The following is a 24,511-nucleotide window of genomic DNA, read 5'->3' as shown; positions in this document are numbered from 1 at the left end:
TTTTAGTAATTTTGTGATAACTTTGGAGATGATTTTATAGATAACATTACATAGGGAAATAGCCTTCAAATCTGAATGAGAATAAACATGAGATTTTTTAGGAATAAGAGATATAAAGGTAGCATCAAGGGTTGCTAAGATAGAGGAGGAACGTCAAAAGTATTCTACTACATGCTAAACACCCTACTCGATAATTTTCGAGTAAGATGGGTAGAAATCAATGGTATAGTCATTGGGACCCGGGGACTTGCATTTAGGCATTTTCATAATAGCTTCTTCCACTTCTTGCATGGTGATTTCCTTAAAAAGGAGATCATGATGTTCCCTTATTACAAGTTTGATAATATTCTTTATTATTTTCCTGATAGTAGGCCTTTTGTTTAGAACCATTTTCGTGAGTGTGGCTTGGAAATGATTCATAAGTTCCTAGTCTATTCTATCATGGATTTCCACTTTTTGGTGATTGGGTGATTTTATGCTTGATATTCTATTACTTTTCTTGTGGTTTATCATGGATTTGTGGAATAATTTAGTGTCTTTTCTCCCTTCTTAAGCCATTGTACTTGGGATTCTTTTCTCCAGAGAATTTCCTTTTGCTTCAATCTTTCCTCCAACTAGAGGAGAGTAACTGACTCTTGATCTTCCAATTCCTCGAAGCTTCCATTTGATATTATTGCTTATTGGATGGTGGCCATCTCTTCTTCTAGCTTTAGTTTTTCTTTGTGGATGTCACCAAAATATTCAATATTTCTATTCTTGATTTTCATTTTGATATCTCTTAACTTCTACTAGAAGTGATACATAAGGGTTCAATGAAAATGATTAATTTTTTCCACCATTTTTCCACATTAGAGAGAAAAGCAAGATGTCGTAACCAAAAAGCCTCAAACTTGAAGAGCCTATTCCTGGGACTACCAGTCTAGCCCATAGAAAGTTCTATGTGAAAATGATCCTATGTACCATGAGGAATCAACGAGTCTTAAATCTATTTGATATGTGACTACTCACTTATTATTCCAGATGTATAAGCCATTGTGTGTGCTTGAATCTATAACTTTAGAATTATTGATAAATTCCACAAAGAGGGGAATTTCTTCATTGTGTCTACGAATCCCACCTTTCTTTTCATTAAGATTTTTTATCATGTTAAAATCCTCGCTTATAGTCCAGAAGTTTTCCCCTATAAGCTTTGAGGCTCTTTGGAGGTTTTGAAGGAATACTTTTTCTTCAATGGTAATAGTAGGGCCGTAAACATTGGTTATTAAACTCGAATTCGCTGAACCAATGGGCCAAAATTTAGTAGTTAGGATTCTGGGTAGAGAAAAGGAATCCTAAAGAGTGATTAAGGAAAGGTTCCATGTGATAAAAATACCTCCTGATGCTTCTTGGGCTTCCTAAGCTAGATAATCACAGTTTCTCGAGACATTATTTAAAATGTTATTCAAAGACTCAGAAAAAACATTTCATTTCCTGAACCATCGCTATGTCAGTGTTTTCTTGGTGGATTTTTTTTATGAGTCCTTGCTTGGATTTTCTACTAAGACCCCTAATGTTCCAAAAGATGACTTTCATTAATGATGTTGAGAGGAGGGTTGAAACATTGCATCCATTAGTGACACTCTACTAGTGTTCACCAAGTAATCCCCTAGGTCCTATAGATAGGAAAAATAAGAGTTGTGGTTATCGTTATTACCTGGTTCGTGAGCATGAAGAAGAATTAGATCTTGATTTCAGATGAATTCTTTGGTGGTCATTTGAACTTGCTCCTCGGGAATGGTTGTTGGGTATTTGTTTCTCCATTCTTATACAATTGATTGCAGATCCATGTTTTGCAGGTCCATTGCCTCAAAATAGTCAACATTAGAAAAATATTGGGTGTTATCCTCCAACTTTAGATCCTCCTCGTAATTATTTTTAGTCAGTTGTGCATGCACATCTTTTGTTAGTTGGGGTGGTTGTTGACTTGTTTTCCCAATCTCTTCCGTTTTGGACTTTTCTCCTTCAATAGTTGTCTTGTTTTCCCCCAGCTAGTGGAGGATCATGTACGTGTTATGGCCTGCTGCATTTTCATGGAAGTGTATTGACCTTTCTTTGTGGTATCTATGATCATAACAAATGCCCTATGGCATTTCCAATGCTTTCTAATATTTTAGTATCCCAAAACTCTTGAGGGAAAAAATAAATACAGATCTAGATTGGGGCCGTTGAAAAGTATTATTTATCAGGGTTGAATCTCTAAACCCGTCGCTCCATGAATAAGCCAACCAAATTCATGAAATATAGTCCTCCCTGAAATATGTGATCTCTATCCTCTATAGTGTTGAATATGGATGTGAAGAAACCCTTGGATCATAACTTGAGGTTGAGATCTGCTTTAAGTGTCCAATTCTTCAAAATTCAACCGAGTAAGGTTTTTTTCAGGGCCAGAGAATTATAAACTTGTATATTACTGCATTCTCTCTCATATATTCAATTTCTGCCCCTATTTTTTCTGATGGGATTTCCAAGATGGGAGCTTTGATTGTTTGAGGAAGGTATGAACCATTAGCTTTTGGATTGTTCGTTGTTGGAGTAGCAAAGTGTTAGGATATTCCGACACATAGGAAATAGTTAAGTATAACTTGGTCTAGTGTAGAGTTAGGTAAAGTGTGTTTCTTTACTATGTACTTTTGTAACTTACAATCTGATGGTCACGATATGTTCTAGACATTAAGTGATCTGACGGTTCATTCTCTCATCGGTATTACCGACACTTGATCCATGGCTTAACACCCGATTGGTCCATGATCTCTATTTAAAGAGCATGGGGGGTCATTTGTAGGGTGATCGTTCATGAGAGAAGCTTATGTAAATTTTATTTCTTTTATTAATAAATTGTCTGAAGTGGTTGCGTTGGCTCAAGCCTTTTAACCACGTCAAGAATATTGGTGTATTGATCTGTCATCTATTTGTGAGTGGTGTCCTTTGGTGTTCTATCTGAGGAACTTACCATGTAAATTCCTACATGGTATCAGAGCTATTTGAGGGCCGCATCCGTTGGTGATCCAAATCTAAAGTCGATACAACTGCATCCGACTATTATTTCCTAGATCTACTTCTTTTGACTACTTCCGGGCCGAGAGGACTGCTCTATTATGTTAGGAACATCTGTTATAGTGAGGAACCCCTTTCGTTTCACGCGAAAAGGTTTCTGGTAGCCCTAACTATTTCATTTTTAAGATCTAGAGGTACAAAGTCTTTATTTGCACTTCTAGTTATTCATCTCTCTATTTATTTCTGTTTATTTAACTCTCTGTATTTTATTACCGGACCTATACCTTTCATTTCTGTGTATTCTCTTTGCCACGTGACTCTGTGTGATCTGGGTAAATCAGAAACAGAAAGGAAGGATTTTTCTCTTGCATATGCTCTTTTCCGTCGCGCCTTAGTGTGATCTCGGAAAATCAGAAATACTGAGGAAAATATTTAGTTTCCGATGAAAGCTAACTTCAAGCCATAAGGTTTGTTTTTTTTTGCATGTCCGTGTTGGGTTGTTTTGTTTTTTGTTTGTAGGCAAAAAGAGTTTTTTCAAGTAAGCGCTCACCCCAAAGTTTTAGTGTCTAAAAAAAAAAAAACCCTTTCTCTTTTCCAAAAATTACTAACATTTTAAACCAGTTCACTTGATCCAAAGCTACTTTATGAGAATAGACGTCTTGGATTCAAGTATTTCTTTTTGTTGAGTTACTTTTTCAAAAAGCACATCTAACTTATGTTTTAAAGTTACTTTATGTAAAGGTATTCTCACCCATTATAAAAAGTAAGTCACTTATAATTCTAAAGTCTCTTTATCTTTTATTTAAGTTACAATTTAGTGAGTAGTTCATAAAGTACCATTGTAAAAGTGACTTCCACTTATTTATAAAAGTCGGTCACGTAAAATATTTTTTAAAGTGAGCTAATTAGATTAAGTTTGGAGAGCGGGGGGGAGGGGGGCAGGGGGCGAGGGGATTTTTTTTAAATATAACATTATCATTCACTTCTGCACATTCACGCACTTCGTCAACATCTTCAACAACTTTTCTTCAAAAATCCATAAATTCTTAATCCGGAAGTCGTTTTCATAGCCGTTTTTTTTAATCGACCTAATTTTTTTAAATATTTCTATTGGAACACTTATTTTCAGCATCTATAGCTTCAGTTTCTGTTAAAATGGAAATTCCATGCCAAGTTATTCTTGACCACACCAACTACATCCAATGGTGGTCCTACATTGTAGATTTACTTAGAAGTAAAGGTCTTTACCGAATAGCCTCGGCCAAGAAACTAAACCTAAAGATGAAGATAAGGCATCCAAATGGGAAAATAGGCAAGATCAAGCATGTGGGTTAACAGGGATGTCTATTTCTCCAGACCTTAGATTCCATATAGTAGAACTTGATACCCCTGATGAAGCAATGAAACAACTCATTAAAGTTTTTGGAATTAAAAATGAAATTAGAGCCCATCAACTTGAAAATGAGTTGCTTACATTGGACCCCATTAATTTTTCTTCCATTGAAGATTTTTTGTCCAAGTTCAAGACCCTTAGACTTCTCCTGGAAGGTATTAAGGTTAATAAAGAAGATGGTAACTTTATCTATTCCATTCTTACTAAGTTGGGACCAGCCTACTCTGTGTTTGTTTTCACCTTCCATTCTACTACAGAAGCCTTCATTTCCCAGGGACAAGACTACAAGTCCCCCTATTTTGATGCCTTTTGTGATTCTTTAATAAGAGAACAAGAAAAACTCTTACAGCTTGGTCTTCTTAATCTTGGAAACTCTTCTAAGAAAGCCTTACCTGCCCAGCAATAATCAAATTCAAAGAACCCTAAGAAGCAGTATCCTAAAAAGAATGGTCCTAAACCAAACAAGGGTCCTAAGTAATTTCAGTCTCAAAATGAAAAATCAATTCAAAAAAATAATAAGACAAATAAAAACAAAGGGAAGAAGACTGATAGACATTGCAACTTTTGTAATCGAGATGGCCACTTAGAATCCAAATTCTTTAAGAAGATGGAAGCCTTGGAAGCAACAACGAAGAAGCATAACATCCATTTGGAGAATCCTTCAACTTCAACTTCATCTTCAGGAATAGAACTTTATGCATGTGGTTGTCAAGCATCTCAGTCTGGTTATGCACTAAATGCATCTTCTTCTTCTCATTCTCATGAGTGGCTCATTGATTCTGGAGCTTATTATCACATGGCCAGAAACAAAGCCATGTTTTCTTCTTTAAATGATTGTAAGACCAAAAATATATATGTTGGTGATGATAGATCTCTTAGTGTTGTAGGGACTGGAACTATTCATCTAGACAATGGTCAATTTAATGATGTATTATGTGTTCCAACCTTATCCTGCAAACTTCTATCTATATATCAGATAACTCATTCAGGTGAAGGTAAAATCGTTGAATTTTCACCTCATGATGTTGTAATTAAGGACCTAAGAGATCCTAGACAGATTTTAGCTACTGGCGTTGCTGATGATTCTACAAGGTTGTATAAGTTTAACACATTTTCATCAACTCTTCCCTCGGTATTTGTTGCTCATAATGATGAAGTGAGCAAACTTTGGCATGAGCGATTTGGTCACTTAAACTATCACTCCCTTCAAAATATATGTAAAGAAAATATGGTGATAGGTCTTCCTATGGTATCTTGCAGAGATGTTGTTTGTTCGATATGTGTACTCAAAAAACATCATCGTGATAGTTTTGAAAAACGTGCCTCTTGCCATGCCTCATCCCCTTTACAGCTTGTGCATAGTGATTTATGTGGTCCACTTCCAGTTGTTCCATTCTCTGGCTACAAGTATTTCTTAACTTGCATCGATGATTTCTCCAAACGTACTTGGGTATACTTCTTAAAACTCAAGAGTGAAGTATTTAACATGTTCTTGGCCTTTAAGGCCTTTGTTGAGAAACAATTTGGACATTAAACTCTTAAGCTAAGATCTTATAATGGCGAAGAATATGTTAACAACAAATTCATCAACTTTTGCACTGAGCATGGAATTCAAATGCAACATATTGTTTCATATACTCCACAACAAAATGGTGTCGCTGAAAGGAATAATTGCACCTTAAAGGAAATGGCTAATTGTATGCTTCAATCTAAAAGACTTAGTCTTAATTTTTGGGCAGAAGCAATTAACTATGCAAATTACATAGTAAATCGCACTCCTACTAAGGTTTTAAAGAATATCACTCCAAAAGAAGCATGGAGCTCAATTAAACCAGATGTAAGTCACTTTCGTGTTTTTGGAAGTGAAGCATGGACCCATATTCCAGATGAGAAACATAAAGCCTTAGAACCTAAGAGTGAAAAATGTATTTTTTGGATATTCTGAAGATGTCAAAGGATATAGACTTTTTTCACTTAAGTCCAAAAATGTTATCATTAGAAGAGATGTAAATTTTGATGAAAATATATCGGCCTACGAGCCTAGTTCGACGGATGTGCCACCTCTCCCTATCCCTTCTACTTCTGAAAATATTTCTTCTTCAGATGATGATAGCGAGGATGACAATCCTCCCCCACCTTCTTAGGATCCTCCTTCATCTCCTCAGCTTCCAAAATGGGTCTATGCTACTCGGGATGCAGCAGGTGCTCTTGCAGGTGATCCTACAGATAAGCGATGTACACGTTCTCAGTTCGATAGAGCCTCTTCTTTACTGGGTCAAACTTCAGCGAATTATGATCCTGACACCTTTTCAAAATCTTTAGGCCATCTAGATTGGGACACAGCTATGAATGAAGAATATCGTTCATTATTGACAAATGATACATGGGATCTTGTTCCTCTTCCAAAGGGACAAAAACTTGTTAGATGCAAATGGGTTTACAGAACCAAGTATGGATCAGATGGAAAAGTTGATAAACATAAAGCTCGTCTTGTTGCTAAGGGTTTTTAACAAGTTGAAGGCATTGACGATACTGAAACCTTCTCCCCTGTTGCCAAAATGAACTCTATCTGCCTTGTTCTTTCCCTTGTTGCCTCTTTCAAATGGGAAGTCCATCAGATGGATGTTAAATCTACCTTTTTGCATGGGGACTTGTATGAAGAAATCTATATGGAACAACCTCCTGGCTTTATACAAACAGACTCCAGCGTTGTATGTCAGCTTAAGAAATCCCTTTATGGTCTCATGCAAGCCCCTAGGGCTTGGTATGCCAAAATGGATAGCTTTCTTTTAGATACTAGCTTTTCTAGGTGTCATTCTGACAATATTGTCTACACCAAGAAAGTGGGTAAGTCCCTTATCATTCTTATTCTTTATTTTGATGATCTTATCCTTACTAGTGTTGATCCCAAACTTATAAACCATGTGAAGTCTAGCCTTAAAAAGCAATTTGAAATGACAGACTTAGGACACTTGCATTATTTTCTTGGTCTTCAAGTCTTGCAATCCAAAGAAGGTATTTCCCTTTCCTAATCCAAGTATGCATGTGATCTTCTATGCCACTTTCACATGGAAGACTGTAAGCCAGCCCCTTCTCCCTTTCAGTCTGGAGTCAAACTTTCAGTCACTTGTACTTCCCCTGAAACTGATGCTACCTTATACTGTCAACTTGTAGGAAAACTTTTGTATCTGACCCATACCTGTCCTAAACTTTCCTTTGTTGTTGGCCTTATTGCTTGGTTTATGCAAAACCCACATGAAATTCATTTGAAATTAGTTAAAAGAATACTTTGTTATGTTCGAGGTACAATTCAGTTTGGGATTCATTACAGTGCAGAAGCATCTCCTCTATTGGTTGGTTTCACTGATTTTGATTGGGCTAGTGACCCTGATGATCGAAAGTCTACTGCAGGTTATGTGTTCACTCTTGGTTTTGGAGCTATTACATGGGCTTGTAAGAAGCAAAGTGCCATTTCTCTTTCTTCAGTAGAAGCAGAGTATCGTGGCGTTGTAGAAGCTAGTAAGGAAGCCCTGTGGCTTTGTCAGATCCTGTCAGAGTTTGGCTTTTAGCAGCAGCATCCAACTACACTTTGGTGTGATAATCAAAGTGCCATTCAACTATGCAAAGATCCAATCCAATAGCGCAACAAACACATTGAACTACACATGCACTTCATCAAAAAGCTCATACATGACCATGTTCTTGAAGTGCAATATTGTTCAACTGATGATCAAGTTGCAGACATCTTTACAAAGTCTCTAACAGAGGCGAAGTTTACTAAACTTCGATTTATGGTTGGACTTCAGGAAGTTGTCACTAAGGGGGGATAGGCTCTAATGCCTCCTTCCTTCTCCTATTGCGTCATATTTGTACATCCTTCAAACCTATCCCAAGTTGTTCTTAAGGGCGGATGTTAGTATATTCCGATACATAGAAAATAGTTAAGTATAACTTGGTCTAGTGTAGAGTTAGGTAAAGTGTGTTTCTTTACTATGTACTTTTGTAACTTACAATCTAACGGTCACGATATGTTTTAGACATTAAGTGATCTGATGGTTCATTCTCTCCTTGGTATTACCAACACCTGATTCATGGCTTAACACCTGATTGGTCCATGATCTCTATTTAAAGAGCATGGATGGTCATTTGTAGGGTGACCGTTTATGAGATAAGCTTATGTAAATTTTCTTTCTTTTATTAATAAATTTCTTGAAGTGGCCGTGTTGGCTCAGGTCGTGGATTGTTTCCCTCTTTGAGGGTTTTAACCACGTCAAGAATACTGGTGTATTGATCTGTGATCTATTTGTGAGTGGTGTCCTTTGGTGTTCTATCTTAGGAACTTACCCTATAAATTCCTACTAAGAGGTAACAAGTAGCCTCATCGTTGGTTGTATTAGATGGGTTTTCCTCCAGATGTGGTCTGTGAGCTGAAGAATTGTTGAATTTGCATGAAATAGCCTAATTAACTGTGAAAGCAACTAAATCTTTGTATAAGAAACCTCTCGTACCCTCCCTATAAAAATACCATTAGAGGCAAAAATGTTGATAGCTAAGACTAAAACCCTAGACACAAAGACAACATAACTTTCCATCTCATATCTAAAACTATTTTCATATAAATCTATTATTCTTTATATAAATTATAATATAATATAATATACACTTAAAAAATATATTTAAATTTTATACATATTACAATCATTTTGCAAATCCATTAATTCTTATTTTTCCAAATTTCCATCATCATTGATTTCCCTGAAAAATCATCCTTAATTTACAATGGTACTTTATAAACTAACCATATATGTAAATAAATTATAAAATTAACCAGTAAACAAAGCCTACTACGTTTTTACATACTTGTAATATGTATAGTACAAAAAGTGTTCTGTTGAACTCCATAACATGTTAAATTTAAATATCTTTCCAACGCATAAGTTCAGGACACATTCTTGTAGACTTTGAAAATTAAAACCATAAAAAAAAATTAGGTGAGACCATTCGTTGTATCTTCATAGCCACACATTTTTGGGATGATATAATTTATGATTTTTTACTTCGATGATTATTGAGTAATTTATTGCATATTTTTATTTATTTGTAATTTATAATACATATTTTTATTTAGTTATTTATATAATATATGGATTCGATTAAATAATGTGGGCATTTAAATTAAAATATAATATTATAGAAAAATATAATATGAAGTTTTATAATTATATTGAAAGTAACTTTACACTCCAGTATAGATGAGATATTATATTTTAATAATATTATATTATAATGAGATATTATATTTTAATAATATTATATTATAATGTTACATTAAAAGATAATAAAATAATATTAATATTAAAAATATTAATAATATTTTTTTAATATTAATCATAAATAAAATATTTTTATTTTTATTTTGAATAATGTAATTTTGTATAAATTTTAAAATAAAGAGAGAAAATGTAATTCAAAGTAAAAGATTTTTGATTTGGCTTTTTATTTTTTAGAAAGAGGGAGATGTGTAATTATTTCACTATTCAATATGGAGTTGATAAGTCGCATTTAAAATAATATTTGATATTACATCTAGTAGGAAGGAGACATGCTTGTTTGTGATCCATATATAATTGACATGTGGTGAATCTTACCTGGACCATAGGAGGGTAAAGAGGGAGAACATCTTGTAAAATAAAGTTTACAATAAAAATATTATTATATCATAATTTAAGGGCAAAGAGGGGTAATAAAGATTTAGAGGGGAAAATGAAACTAAAATTTTATAACGAGATGATCAACCCCAATTTCGAAAAAATAATAATAATAATAATAAGAATAATATATATATATATATAACAAATTCCCATGAGCTTATACTGATATTGTCATTGGTCAATGCCCAAAACATTATGGGATGAAAGAATCTATCATCTTTGAGACATTACGAGGGTTGAAGATGAAAAATACTCTCTTATATTGTTATCTTATACCCACATTTGGTCTACTTTTCAAAATATTTGTCACACTACTAACCTTCTTGACTTTTAAGTCAATAACATTATAGTGATATTGAAATGCTTCTCTTAATGCCTTTCGAACATATAAATAAAATGCTAAAGAATTCCAGTTAATCTCTTACCTTCTTAAGGTTTAATAGACCATATCGATCTTAATGGATGTTAATAATCATCATTAACAACAAAACATGTATAAGTACTAGCATAGATCCATCCTAAATCTCTTGAGGTGCAAATTTTTATTCAAGTTTTACACTTTAAAAAGAGGTCTACACCTAAAGATATTTTATTCCACTTGAGGATTGATACATCTATGATTAAGATGGATTTACATTGATTTTATATATGAATTCTCCAATTTTGAGGAGGATACAAAAGTACCTAGACACCATTCAAGTGAAATTCCCATCCAAATAAATGCTCTCTCTTATGGTTGTTGTTTTCTATATTAGAAATAACAAGATTGTAATCCTGGGAGATGAAAGCACCCAATCTTAAAATAGACTATTAGACATTCACAAACTCTCATATCTTCATGTTTTTGTGACATTGGATAGACTTTTTATGCGGCCAAAGGCTACCTTTCTATGCTACTCGTATGGTTTCCCTAGTGGCAGACTAGTAGTCACAAAAGGATAATTGTATTTTGGTTATATATATATATATAAACTACATGTTGAGCATGGAAAAAATTACATATCATTTTGACCAACATACCAATAAAATATTCTGACAATACAATCCATTATGAGTTTGTAGTTTTTCATTGTTTAAATTACATTTTTAATGCATAAATGGATTTAGAGCTTTGAAAACCATTAGGCACTCTGATTTTATAGACTACAAAATTTAAACTTGTAATTCCAATAAATCCTTTTGTGCCTAATGACCAACCACTATGGAAAATAGACTATAAAATTTAAGTGTAATTCCAATAAATCACTTTGTGGTTAATGGCCAACCACTAGGGAAACTAGACTAGTAGCACATAAAGGTAGTTTTTTTCCATATAAATAGTTTATCTAATTGCGCAAGAACATGAAGATATGAAAGTTTGTAAAAATCTAATAATCTATTGTAAGAATGAGTGCTTTCATCTCCTAGAATTGTACCCTTGTTGTAGATATGAAAGTTTGTAAAAATTTAATAATCCATTGTAAGACTGGTTGCTTTCATCTCCTAGAATTATAGCTTTGTTGTTTCTAATACGAAAACAAATAAATTAAATAACAAAAAAAAAAAAAAAACTATAAGAGAGAGAATTTATTTAGATGGGAACTCGACCTGAGTGGTGTCAAGTACAATTGTATCCTCGTAAGAATTGTGTGCACATATAAAACAAACTAGCATAGATTCACCTTAACCCTAGATTTATCAAGCAAGGAGAGGAATCAAATATTTTAGGCTTTGTCCTCTTTTAAAGTGCACGGCTTGTATAAATATTTGCAAATCAAGGGATTTGATCCCTCTGATAGATTCAGGGTTAAGATGGATCTTCACCTATATAAAATTATATTACTTAATATGGGCATAAAAGTATTTTATTTATAGCTCACCGTGAAATATTTTTTTTTGTCATCAATATTTTCTTTTTAAACACTACATATCAACTCTATATTAAGTATCAAAAATTTTACATTTCCTACCTACTATATTGTAATAACAATAATGAACATAACTAGCACAATAAAAATGAGATTATTAATGGATTACAATAATGAATAAATATTTATAAATAATAATAATAAATATAACACAACCATAAAAATAAGATTATTAATGGTTTATAAAACTTTAATTAATATATAGAAACAAAAGATAAATACAAGCTATCAAACATCCAAATTTAATGAGTAGGCAAACCAGGCACATAACCATCTCATCTAATACCTCCAACCTAATGAAAAGATGCCGGTGGACACTGCATTTATCTGAAGGACCTGCATGGCTTGTAATCGGTAAGGGATGGATTGTATATCAAGATCCTAAGAAAAAGAAGAATATGCCGACGGAAAAACTTAAAGAAAAAAGAAAAAGCCTTCCTTGGTAAACCTTCCGAATGCCTTCCATATGTGACCCGTGGCCGAAGGAGAACACAGCAGCCGTGTCATTTACTAGCAATTTCGTTGTAATTCCATCGACAGGAACATGATGTGTAATTAGGCCGATAGGCCTTCCTTTGAGTCAGACTTTCGTCGTTCTTTTCCTTGTGAGATTGACACCTGGCATCCTTCAGACGAGAATGTACATCTGACATCTGTGGACAGTTTTTTAGGGCCACTACTGTGCTCTCTACTGACATCTGTGGACAGTTTTTTAGGGCCACTACTGTGCTCTCTACTGACATCTGTGCACATTTCGTGATATTCGTCACGGTTTTCCTCCTTCAGTTACTCGTCATGGCCTTCATCCTTCAGTTACGGGCGGAACATGGCCTTCATTGCTGTTATGGGCGGAGGGTTGTTATCGGCGGAGAGCTCGAGAACCATCGTCTTGTTGTTACAAGTAAACGAGTCTATGTTTTTACAGGTAAACGCTTTGTTGATATCTTCTTCACTATCAGAAAATATGTTAATCTATTTTGTATAGATTTATGGTGAGTAATATGATGCAGACTTGCTGCATAAATATAAACTCTCAAAAAACATCACCAGAAGGGGTGCACGTCAATGTTGTGTAGAAACTCAATTGAACAAACATTAAAAAGTATGACTAGGATTGTTTAGTGGTAATCTGCCTAACTGTTCACCACATTTTTATTACAGGTTTTCACGTATTCCAACGTTTCGAGTCTTGGCCACAATATATTGCAAATTTGCAATTATTTCTTTATCAGGCATCGAAATTGTTCATCAATAGCAGCTTCATGCAGGTCCTTTTTCATAAAAAACGTTAACATGTATAAACACAAGCGCAAGGTTTAGAGATGGGAAACATGGATCCAAGACTCTGATGAAATTGCAGAATATTTAGACAAGCACTATGTCGAAAACACCCTAAAAACCCCTATGGAATTCAGGGAGGTTGGGTGTAAAATCTTTCCAATATTTACAAATTGGCTCCAAAGCAAGGATCTCGGCAGCTCCTGTAGAGATGAATTTGTGGGAGAGCTCGTAGGGTTTGATCACCAGCGTTCTGCAATCTCGTTTTCTTCCGGAATGAGCATTGGAATTTTTTGGCTTATTTTTTGTGTCGGAGCCCCTTGCAATTCCTTTTCTTTAGTGCTCTTATTCCTTTTCCAATTTTCTTTCCTAGTTGTCTTCTTCTTTCTTCTTTCCTATTACGCATTTCTTGTTTAATATTGAAAAAATGATTATAAATTGTTTTTTATCTCAGGTTTGCCTGTGTCTCCTCTGTAATTTCCTGCCCGGATTTTTCCAGGGACAGTATGGCCATGTGTTGAGCAGGATTAACTAATGGATTTTTGTGGTTTCTTGCTAGAATTTTCATAAATTGCAGAGGAAAATAAGTGTATTGTGCCGTCAAAGAAAGGTGAACCGCAGAAATGACATTCAAGACAGGAGGCTTGAGAGTAAGTAAATATTTTCACGGCCCTGAAGTTAAATCGTTCACAGGAATGCTCATTTAGAAGATCAATTTAAGGGCCGCGAGATCATTCCCTCTATTTACTGTTGTATATTTTCAGTTGTATGGAGGTTTAAACACTTGCTCATATAAATCTCAGACTCCACTGTACCAATTTAAACCTTTTTCTTTAGTCAGATTTCTCTGGATTACCTCAATTAAACCCCGAAGGTCAAGTAGAAAACATATGTCAAATAACTTTGGTGGAAACTCTGCTACAGAGTAGAAGTAATCAATCACCAATTCTCTGCTACCATTTTTAATGCTTTATAAGCCCAAAATAATATATTTAATTCTGAATATGCTAAAAATAAATGTGAATCAGGAATTCCAAGCAGAATGATGATAATGGGTTTTTTTCCAAGGAAAAACCTGTAAGGTAACCCAAGGGATGCATGGCATATCCAGTAAACTTCTTGGTGTAGATTAGTGCATCTAGCTCGGAGATTTGAACTTGGTACCTGCTGACAGGAAACTAGAATAATGACGACGCATCGCACTGCAAATTCTAATAAACAGGAGAGTATCTCCTATATATTCTAATCTCACAATCAACCCACGTACCATTTACTTCCACAAATGATCCTTTACATTGGCTAAAGGGTCGTAACAGTTGATCAATGTTTACTCATTCAAGACTTTAACAAATGATAGCATTGAACTACCATTATACATTGTGCATTCTAATTAGTGTATACATTTCAAGGTGTTGCTTTAGACTCCCTTGATTGATCCCTTAAACATTTCTTTTCCAAAATTTGAAGCAGGATGTTTAGGGCAGCAAAATGGAGGGTTGAAAGGAACAAGACCAAAGCTGAGTTCAAACTCCAGTTTCAAGTCACTCAAGTATGTGTCCTGACCAAGTTGCTTATCTATTTGCAAAACATTGTAAACAAAACCATTCAAGGACAAGTTCTCACCAGCTGTTATGATTAGGTGAATTTCAATTGTAGCTTCTGAGATGGATAATTGCATATAAATTGTGTTACAAAATGGAGGTTCACTCGCCTTACCAATCAATTAAACGTAGCATCAGGTCTCGGCATTTATCACATATGGATTTGTTTTCCATTAGTGTCTGAAAGGATAAACTCATGCATTGCATTTTTGATAGTGCTACAAATTATGCAAAAACCTTTGCAGTAAGGTTAGGAATTCTCATTTTGAGTAACTGTGCAAATAATATATAGTTTTTCCTTACCTATTATATATCACATCCAGACCAGAGAACAATTTACAAAGTCAGGAACATGCCTGAGAAAACCATGTTAGATGAAAATATAGCAGAACAGCTGACCTTTGATTGCAATGGTGCCAATCTTGTAAAATTAGGGTTTACCCTATCCTTAGAGCACAATCCTGTATAATCTGAGTTTACCCTATTCTTAGAGCACAGGTGAACTAATTAACGTCTGTCTTCTTGTAATAAGGCAATTTGGAGCATGACCCAAGTCATCAAGATCGTTTTGCTACATTATCTTGATTATTCAGGATACCTAGAGGAATGGATGCATCTATGTTAACTTCTATTAACTTTGAACTAGCATTGTGTTGATAAGCCTTCTACAGTTTCTTCATAGTTGAAAACTACAATGGACATATATTGTCCTGCTCATTTCAAGTACCACAACCGGGATATGACAAGTTGAGTATATCCCTGATATCATTAGAGACAGGTAAAATCGTAAGCAATACAGGAAGAGCTTCCATCAATAACGGAACTTGTCAATGGTCTGATGCAATTTTTGTAACTACAAGACTCGAGCAAGATGCAAAAACTGGGAATTATCATGAAAAAATGTACAACCTTGTTGTATCAACGGTACTGCCTATTTCTCATCTTTTACATACATTTTAATCCTTTTTAAATAATTGAATATTTACCATTATATTGACTTGAACACAAAAACATTAAAGCAATTCTGATTTGTTTTTCTTTTGTTTAAATATAATTTCTGCAACTTGCCAGGGCTCTTCTCAATTTGGTTTCCTTGGTGAAACAACCATCAACCTCGCAGATTCTGTAGGAGCCATACTCCATTATCTGTTTCTCTGCCCCTTAAAAGCCCTATCACTGGTACTATTTTACATGTAAGGCATCCGGAGGTATACCTAAAGTTTTTCTCTCATCAGAGTTTTAACAATAGCTATTTGTTGTTGTTTTATATTTTAATGAAAGTAAAAAAAGTTAAAAGAAAATTTTGAATTCAGCTATCTATACAAAATAAATAGTCTTGTTACCTTGTTTGTTGGCAGGTTAGGATTCAACTCTAGATACTTTCTTTTCTGACTGATTACACAGAGATTTTGAGCGAGAAAAGGATGTCTTGGAAAGAAAGCATCATAACATGAATAATGAAGTTGCTGCTATGACCCTGATGAAAGTGCTATATTTTCTGAAGCGACAACAAATGGCCATGGCAGCGAAGTAAGACCTCTAGGCTGATACAAATGGTTCCTATGTAAACATTCATACTCTATCATAAAATTGTATTTTGGAAGTTTGTGATGGCCAATAATGCTTTTGAATGATACTCTATAAAGTGGTAAACATCAATAAGAAGGGTGTTAATGGTTAGTTTGGACAATCTGGAAAAATTATGCGATAAGCTTTTTTACATCCTACACTGGCACTTGTGCATTCTTTTCTTATATCAGCATGTAAATTATGTTTGGTGCATATGGGCAAAATATTCATAATTCAATGGCCCTGCCCATCCTAAAGTACACAACCAATGTTTCTCATTGCAGTTCGCATTTTTTAGATTTGTGAGAGTGATTTGGAGCAAAATAGATTAAAGAAATATGAATTCTCTATGTTTCTAGTCCAAGTGTCTATTTTTCTTAATATTTAGGTTTCTCATAAATTGTTTCCCCATATTAAGATCCAAACTTGTCAAAAAATTTGGTGCATCCATCTTCGTTTGCATTCAACTTAGGACCAAAATAAATCAATAGGATTGAGATGATTTTACTGTCTGTTTCTGCCATTTAGGTTCTTGATCCATGGTTCAAAAGGCTCGAGCCATGTATCTTAATGTGTTCTGAAGTAATGGGCGGGCAAGATTGAGGCGAGCTCCCAGGCGTTGGCCTAGACGAGAAAGGTCCTTCCTTCAGCTATGTTCTTGGTAATGCCATAACCATCCTGCAGGCAATGGTCGAGCTCTCGAAAGGCGTTCACGTGGCCAAGAAATGTTGACCTGGTGCACAGGGCTTCCCTGGCTTTGAAATCCTCGTCTTTCTTTGTGCCTCCATTTCCGTTGAATTGAATGATGGCTAAGGAGTATAGGGCTACGGCGTGTGATGAAATGTGATGAAATAGCGGCCTTGGCCATCAATGACACTCCGCCGCCTCGGTTTTCAAGATAGTAGAATCGGATCTGCACATGAAGGGGAGTAAATTAAGGCGGCTCTCTGGAATCGTAAACCTTTAAATAAAGTAATCTCATGGGCTACTATGCGGACTCTTATTAAAGAATTGGTGCACTTACCATGCCCAGAGTGCAGTAGGCTTCGATGTTTCCTGCTTCGGCGCATCATTTCATAAAAGTGTGCGCACCGCTTAACCAGCTGGAAGCTTTGACGGCCTAGAGTATTGAATCTCTTACATCTACGTAAAGAAAACAAAATCTGTAAATATCAAATTTAGTTTACTTTCGAGAATCAAAATGAAATCGGAAAATCTAAAAAAATTATCAATGATATCCATTGTTCTTTAAAGATTTAAAACACTATATTGAAATATGTATTTGAAATTTTTTCTCAAAATCTGCGGAAAATAATGAAGATAATCTACAGTTCACCAGATTTAATATTGCTCTGGCGCTGAAAATATTCTTAAATAATAATGATCCAGCTACAGTGGGCAAACCCTTGAGAACGCTCCCTGATTGAAGACTCTCAGAAAAAGAAGAAGAAAGCTACGAAATATCAGAGTTGACTGATAAGACGTTTTTTTTTCTCAGATCAAATTTGTTCAACCTATCAAAAGAGGATGCTTCTTCCAAAAGAAAAGGAGGAAAAAGAGGATTATCTTCTAAAACTACAAAAAGTTATTTACACCAGGAAAAGCAGTAGAGTTCAAGCAATCCACTGGCAAGGAATTTCCTTCCAAAGGAAAACATAGTTATTTACGGTAGAAAATCCGAGAGTTTAATCAATCTACCAACCAAAAAAAAGAAAATTTACATTCTAAAGCGAATGAGGGTTATTTACAGTGGCTTTAACAACGGGTCTGTTTCCTTTTCCAGATTGTGAAAAATTTATGTCATTTGCATTTGAGTGGCAAATACAGGCATTGATTTATTTCCTCGCCCACCGATTTTGTGGCTTAAGTCTTGCTTGAATTTGACTAAAAATCTCCCAAGATCTGTATTAAGTTTCCCTAAACGAAATTTCTGGAGATTAAAGCTCTGCAAAAGAAACAGATTACCCGCTATTCTCGGCACTAGGATATCATTTTAAAGCGATCCTGTTATTTTCTTGACCAAGAAGAACTCAAAGGAAAAACTAACTCTATAATGAATTCAAACTGATTCTTCTGTAAGTCCGGCGTGATATTCGTCACAGTTTTCCTCCTTCAGTTACTCGTCATGGCCTTCATCCTTCAGTTACGGGCGGAACATGGCCTTCATTGCTGTTATGGGTGGAGGGTTGTTATCGGCGGAGAGCTCGAGAACCATCGTCTTCATTGTTACAAGTAAACGAGTCTATGTTCTTACAGGTAAACGCTTTGCTGATATCTCCTTCACTATCAGAAAATATGTTAATCTATTTTGTATAGATTTATGGTGAGTAATATGTTGCAGACTTGCTGCATAAATATAAACTCTCAAAAAGCATCACCAGAAGGGGTGCACGTCAATGTTGTGTAGAAACTCAATTGAACAAACATTAAAAAGTATGACTAGGATTGTTTAGTGGTAATCTGCCTAACTGTTCACCACATTTTTATTACAGGTTTTCACTTATTCCAAGGTTTCGAGTCTTGGCCACAATATATTGCAAATTTGCAATTATTTCTTTATCAGGCACCGAAATTGTTCATCAATAGCAGCTTCATGCAGGTCCTTTTTCATAAAAAATGTTAACAGGTATAAACACAAGCGCAGGGTTTAGAGATGGGAAACATGGATCCAAGACTCTGATGAAATTACAGAATATTTAGACAAGCACTATGTCGAAAACACCCTAAAAACTCCTATGGAATTCAAGGAGGTTGGGTGTAAAATCTTTCCAATATTTAAAAATTGGCTCCAAAGCAAGGATCTCGGCAGCTCCTGTAGAGATGAATTTGTGGGAGAGCTCGTAGGGTTTGATCACCAGCGTTCTGCAATCTCGTTTTCTTCCGGAATGAGCATTGGAATTTTTTGGCTTCTTTTTTGTGTCGGAGCCCCTTGCAATTCCTTTTCTTTAGTGCTCTTTTTCCTTTTCCAATTTTCTTTCCTATTTGTCTTCTTCTTTCTTCTTTCCTATTACGCATTTCTTGTTTAATATTGAAAAAATGATTATAAATTGTTTTTTTATCTCAGGTTTGCCTGTGTCTCCTCTGTAATTTCCTGCCCGGATTTTTCCAGGGACAGTATGGATACGTGTTGAGCAAGATTAACTAATGGATTTTTGTGGTTTCTTGCTAGAATTTTCATAAATTGCAGAGGAAAATAAGTGTATTGTGCCGTCAAAGAAAGATGAACCGCAGAAATGACATTCAAGACAGGAGGCTTGAGAGTAAGTAAATATTTTCACGGCCCTGAAGTTAAATCGTTCACAGGAATGCTCATTTAGAAGATCAATTTAAGGGCCGCGAGATCATTCCCTCTATTTACTGTTGTATATTTTCAGTTGTATGGAGGTTTAAACACTTGCTCATATAAATCTCAGACTCCACTGTACCAATTTAAACCTTTTTCTTTAGTCAGATTTCTCTGGATTACCTCAATTAAACCCCGAAGGTCAAGTAGAAAACATATGTCAAATAACTTTGGTGGAAACTCTGCTACAGAGTAGATGTAATCAATCACCAATTCTCTGCTACCATTTTTAATGCTTTATAAGCCCAAAATAATATATTCCCCTTGTGTTTTCCAATCTATCCACTTTGACTTACTTAGATATGGCAACGAACAATCTCAGGGGTAGTATTCCACAGGAATTAGGGCTGCTCATCAACTTACAAATGCTTATGCTATATGAAAATAATTTGGTAGGATCTATTCCTTCATCTTTTTCAAATATGTTTAATTTGAGTATGCTTTATCTATGGGGAAATCAACTTAGTGGAAACATTCCAAATTCATTTGGAAATTGTTCTAAACTCATAGAATTAGATCTCAGTTATAACAGTTTGAGTGGGAGTGTCCCTATAGAGTTGGGTAAGTTATATCTCCTTGAAAAATTATACTTGCACTCTAATCAACTCGATAGTGGAAACACTCCAAACCTACTCTTTCTTGTATCTCTTACAAATTGCTCTCACCTGCAATCACTAAAACTGCACAACAATAAACTAGGTGGTGTTTTGCCCCTTGACATAAGAAGAATTTCTACCAATTTGCCTCACTTGTCATTATCAAACAATAGAATACAAGGAAACATCCCTTCACATATTGGAAATCTTAGTAGCCTATCCTTTCTAAATTTAAGTGAAAATCTTTTAAATGGTACCATTCCACATATAGGAAATCTTGAAAAAATATAAAGATTGTGTTTAAGTCACAACAGATTAGAAGGAAACATTCCTGATGACTTTGAAAGCTTACAAAACCTTGGTCTCTTGGACATTAGTAGAAATATTCTCTCTGGAAAAATTCTGAATTCCCTGGCACCCCTTAAACAACTAAGAAGACTCCATCTTCATCATAACAATTTATCAGGGAGCATACCTTCCAACCTACTAGATTGTACAAATTTGGAATTGCTCGATTTGTCTCACAATAGGCTCACAGTAAATATACCACATGAAATTGCAAAACTTTCTCATCTCCAATTCTATTTGAATTTGTCATGGAATTTATTAGAAGGCTCCTTACCCATGGAGATTGGTAAAATTACAATGGCTCAAGCTATAGACATTTCTGTCGATCAACTAACTGGGACAATTCCCCTTGCAATTGGAGGTTGTAGTGAACTACAATTATTGAACTTATCTCAAAATGCCATCCAAGGGCCTATTCCAGACTCACTCGGAAATTTACAGAGTCTTGCAAACCTCGATCTCTCTTCCAACTCCTTATCAGGTCCAATACCAGTTGTCCCTCTCCAAAACTTAAAAATGCTTCAAAGCTTGAATTTGTCCTTCAACTATCTCACAGGGGATGTTCCAGAAGAAGGGATTTTTGCAAACAGAAAGATTGTTGTGTCTTTAATCGGAAATCCTAGCCTTTGCAGACCAAAAGAATTCCACTTACTTGCATGTAAAACTCCAAGCGGTCATTCTGCACTTGTGGAAAAAGTACTATTTCCAATGAGTGGAGCAATTGTTTTTATATTATGCTGTCTACTTTTGAGATTCCTTTGGAAAGGGGATACGTGTATGCAAGGCTTTGATTCCTCACAATCCATTTCACAAAATCTAGAGCACAAAGAGATCTCGTATCAAGAGATTCAGATAGCAACTAATGGATTTTCCGAAGAAAACTTGTTGGGAGCAGGGAATTTTGGTTTGGTTTATAAAGGGATTTTGCAAGATGGCACACTTGTTGCTGTGAAGGTTTTCCATTTGCAAAAATACATGGTTGAAAATAGTTTTTGTGCAGAATGTAGCGTCTTGCAAAAGATTCAACATCAAAATCTAGTGAGGATCATAACTTCATGTTCCAATCCCCATTTCAAAGGATTAGTGTTTGAATTTATGTCTAATGGAAGCTTGGAGGAGCATTTGTACCCTAATAAAGATGATAACAATGGTGAAGATGTATGTGATTTGGGGTTAAAAACACGATTGGACATTTCCATAGATGTGGCCCATGCATTTGAATATCTTCGTCATGACTCTGATTTGCAGGTAGTGCATTGTGATTTAAACCCCAACAATGTGCTTCTAGATGGAAACATGTCGGGGCATGTAACTAATTTTGGTATTGCAAGATTGATTGATGGAACCTCTACCAAGCCACTTACTTCAACACTTGCTTTGAAAGGCACTATGGGCTACATTTCACCAGGTATGACATTTTAGAAAGGTAGATTTGTACTTGTCTTTTCTCATAAGCAATTTTGTATTGATTGGTTGAGTAAAATTTGATGAAGGTTACCTTTCATGCAGAGTATGCATCAGATGAGGCAGTGTCTACCAAAGGAGATATTTATAGCTATGGAATTTTGTTATTAGAAATGCTTACGAGGAAGCGACCAACCAGTGACATGTTTTCTGGAGAGCTCAACTTTCACAAGTGGGTGAACCTAGCATTTCCACACAAAGTGGAGGAAGTAATTGACCACAAGCTTTTAAACAAGGTGGATGGAGATGAATTTGAAAAAACTAGTATATACAAATGCCTACTTTCTTTGCTCCAAGTTGGTTTGCATTGTTCAAAAGAATCACCTAACGAACGACCAACTATGAGAGATGTGGTCATGGTATTGAAGACCCTCAGAAATGATTTGAGGGAAAATGATTTTGCTTAAGGGAAAATTCTTTTGCTTCTAGGAAAATGAGATGAAGCATGTTCAATTTGCTTAGCAATGCAAATGAAACATGGAATGATACACATGCATCAAATTCTCATGGTTCTTCTACATTATAGTTTGTGAAAATTTCAATACTACAAGATTTCAGTGTTGCCTAGTATAATCATAGTTTTTTTCACTTATATTTGTTGGGCCAAGATTCTATTAATGTTTGTCTACTTGTAATTATTGTCAGAATAAAAGGTAGATGTTTTTATAACACAATATTATGTGAAACCATAACTCTATGTTAGATTTGATTTATTATCCACTCACACTAGCAATGTTTTTAATTGTCTAAGAATCATATTCATTCTTTATGTTTCTATAAAAAAATCACCTATCACTTATAAACACTTATTTTAGCTTGTTTATTATAATTTTTAATAACTTTGAATTTTTAGATATATACAAATAATTAAAATTTTAGAGGAAAAACAAAAATAAAATTATATTTTGATTAAAATCAATGGAAAAAATAAAATTATATACAAATTTACTATGTACACTCCCTTAAACCATTGTCTAGATTCTTCCATTCCCGAGAAAATTAGGACTGCTCCATCTCCTTTGTTCTTCTCCATGCAATGAAAATAATATTGTAATGCCCCAGGATAAAATGTAAATATTTTATTTACTGTGGTAAAAATAAACTGAACCTGTTATTATTATTTGTTTAAAATTTAAATATAATTGATTTTCATGTGTATGTTTCCAAAAAAAAGGTAATCCTCAAGGAAGAAGTTGTCCTCTTGAGGTGAAAAGACGGTTGTTGTGCAAGCAACCCTAACTACCTCCCCTAACTGGAAAAATTTCCCGAGAGAAAAAGGGGAGGGAGGAAAAAATCTGCGCTGTAGTGACAGGCAGAGAAAAGAGGCAGATTTCCAAGAAGGAAAAGCAAGGAGGCTAAGTCTGGTGATAACCAGATAGCCCTGCTCGTTGTACGAGCAACTTGAGGAAGACTGCGGTCTAGCAAGAAACAGGGGGAGGTTCTGGTCTTCAAGGACGAACCTCATAGTCGGGAGGATTGAATTGAAGCAGACCCAGGTTTGGGTGACTATCTGAAAGATCCTAACTAATCAGCAAAACCAGGCATGTACAGAATTCTCTTAGAACCAAATAGCTGGTAAAGTTATGTTTTAGAAATACATTTGTATTGCAGGAGGATTTCTTTTTCCTACAGCATCTGTAAAATAGTATCATAGTCTGCCTGTAGAAATTAGTAAATACTGTGGTATTAATTAGTGGAAAAACCGAGCTTTGGTTGCCCTTAGAATGAACTGAAAGGTAACTGTGAGAGGAGGCAGTAGGGATTAAATAAAAAAAAGAAACGTATTATTATAGGGTGGAGATTCAAGTACGAACAGTGGAAATCGTAGGGCAAAAGGCCGACCCTGGGATGGACTATTAAAAAACTTATCTGGTAGACAATTGTTGGACATATTAGAGACTGCCACCTAAGCTCAAATAGGACATGAGAACGTAGAAAACTCAAGGAATAGAGCAGGGAGGTTCCAGCGTGGACGGCAGCACCATGTATCACACGAACCCGAGTGAAATAGTTGAAATGGTAGAGGGGGTATTAGAAAGGGATTACAGTTAACTTTTACAAAAAAAAATGTTCAGAACTATTGTCTACCTCACAGTGTGCGGTAAGGGGTTTTAGTTGATAAAATAATACAGAACTCCCGTCTTTTATTCTAGTGTAGATAACCCATAGTGAAATTGAAAGCAAAGTCGATATATATCCATGGAAATAAATAACAGAATAAAGAACTTGTAAATAACCAAACACACGACGAAAGCCATTCATGCCACA

The 24,511-nt window shown here is 35.1% G+C and overlaps 2 long non-coding RNA genes and 1 pseudogene across 2 annotated transcripts; all 3 read left to right on the top strand.

The window, feature by feature from the left end:
* Window positions 1-13,870: 13,870 nt before the first annotated feature.
* LOC149181686 (uncharacterized) lies at window positions 13,871-14,874 on the top strand. Its single transcript, XR_016257555.1, has 2 exons — window positions 13,871-13,972; window positions 14,793-14,874. It is a non-coding gene; the product is annotated as an uncharacterized LOC149181686 (long non-coding RNA).
* A 774-nt stretch (window positions 14,875-15,648) lies between these two features.
* On the top strand, window positions 15,649-19,752 carry LOC149181685 (uncharacterized). Its single transcript, XR_016257554.1, has 4 exons — window positions 15,649-15,847; window positions 15,995-16,116; window positions 16,282-16,453; window positions 19,662-19,752. It is a non-coding gene; the product is annotated as an uncharacterized LOC149181685 (long non-coding RNA).
* Window positions 19,753-21,556: 1,804 nt separating this feature from the next.
* Window positions 21,557-22,650, top strand: LOC149181684 (receptor kinase-like protein Xa21 pseudogene; annotated as a pseudogene).
* The last annotated feature ends 1,861 nt before the right edge of the window (window positions 22,651-24,511 follow it).

This window comes from Pinus tabuliformis, chromosome 3_2 (assembly GCF_031772625.1).
Source record: "Pinus tabuliformis cultivar Carrire ecotype Pingquan chromosome 3_2, CPIR1, whole genome shotgun sequence".
Classification (NCBI taxonomy): Eukaryota; Viridiplantae; Streptophyta; class Pinopsida; order Pinales; family Pinaceae; genus Pinus; species Pinus tabuliformis.
Note: the sequence above shows the minus strand (reverse complement) of the source record. Positions and strands in the feature narration are given on the sequence as shown.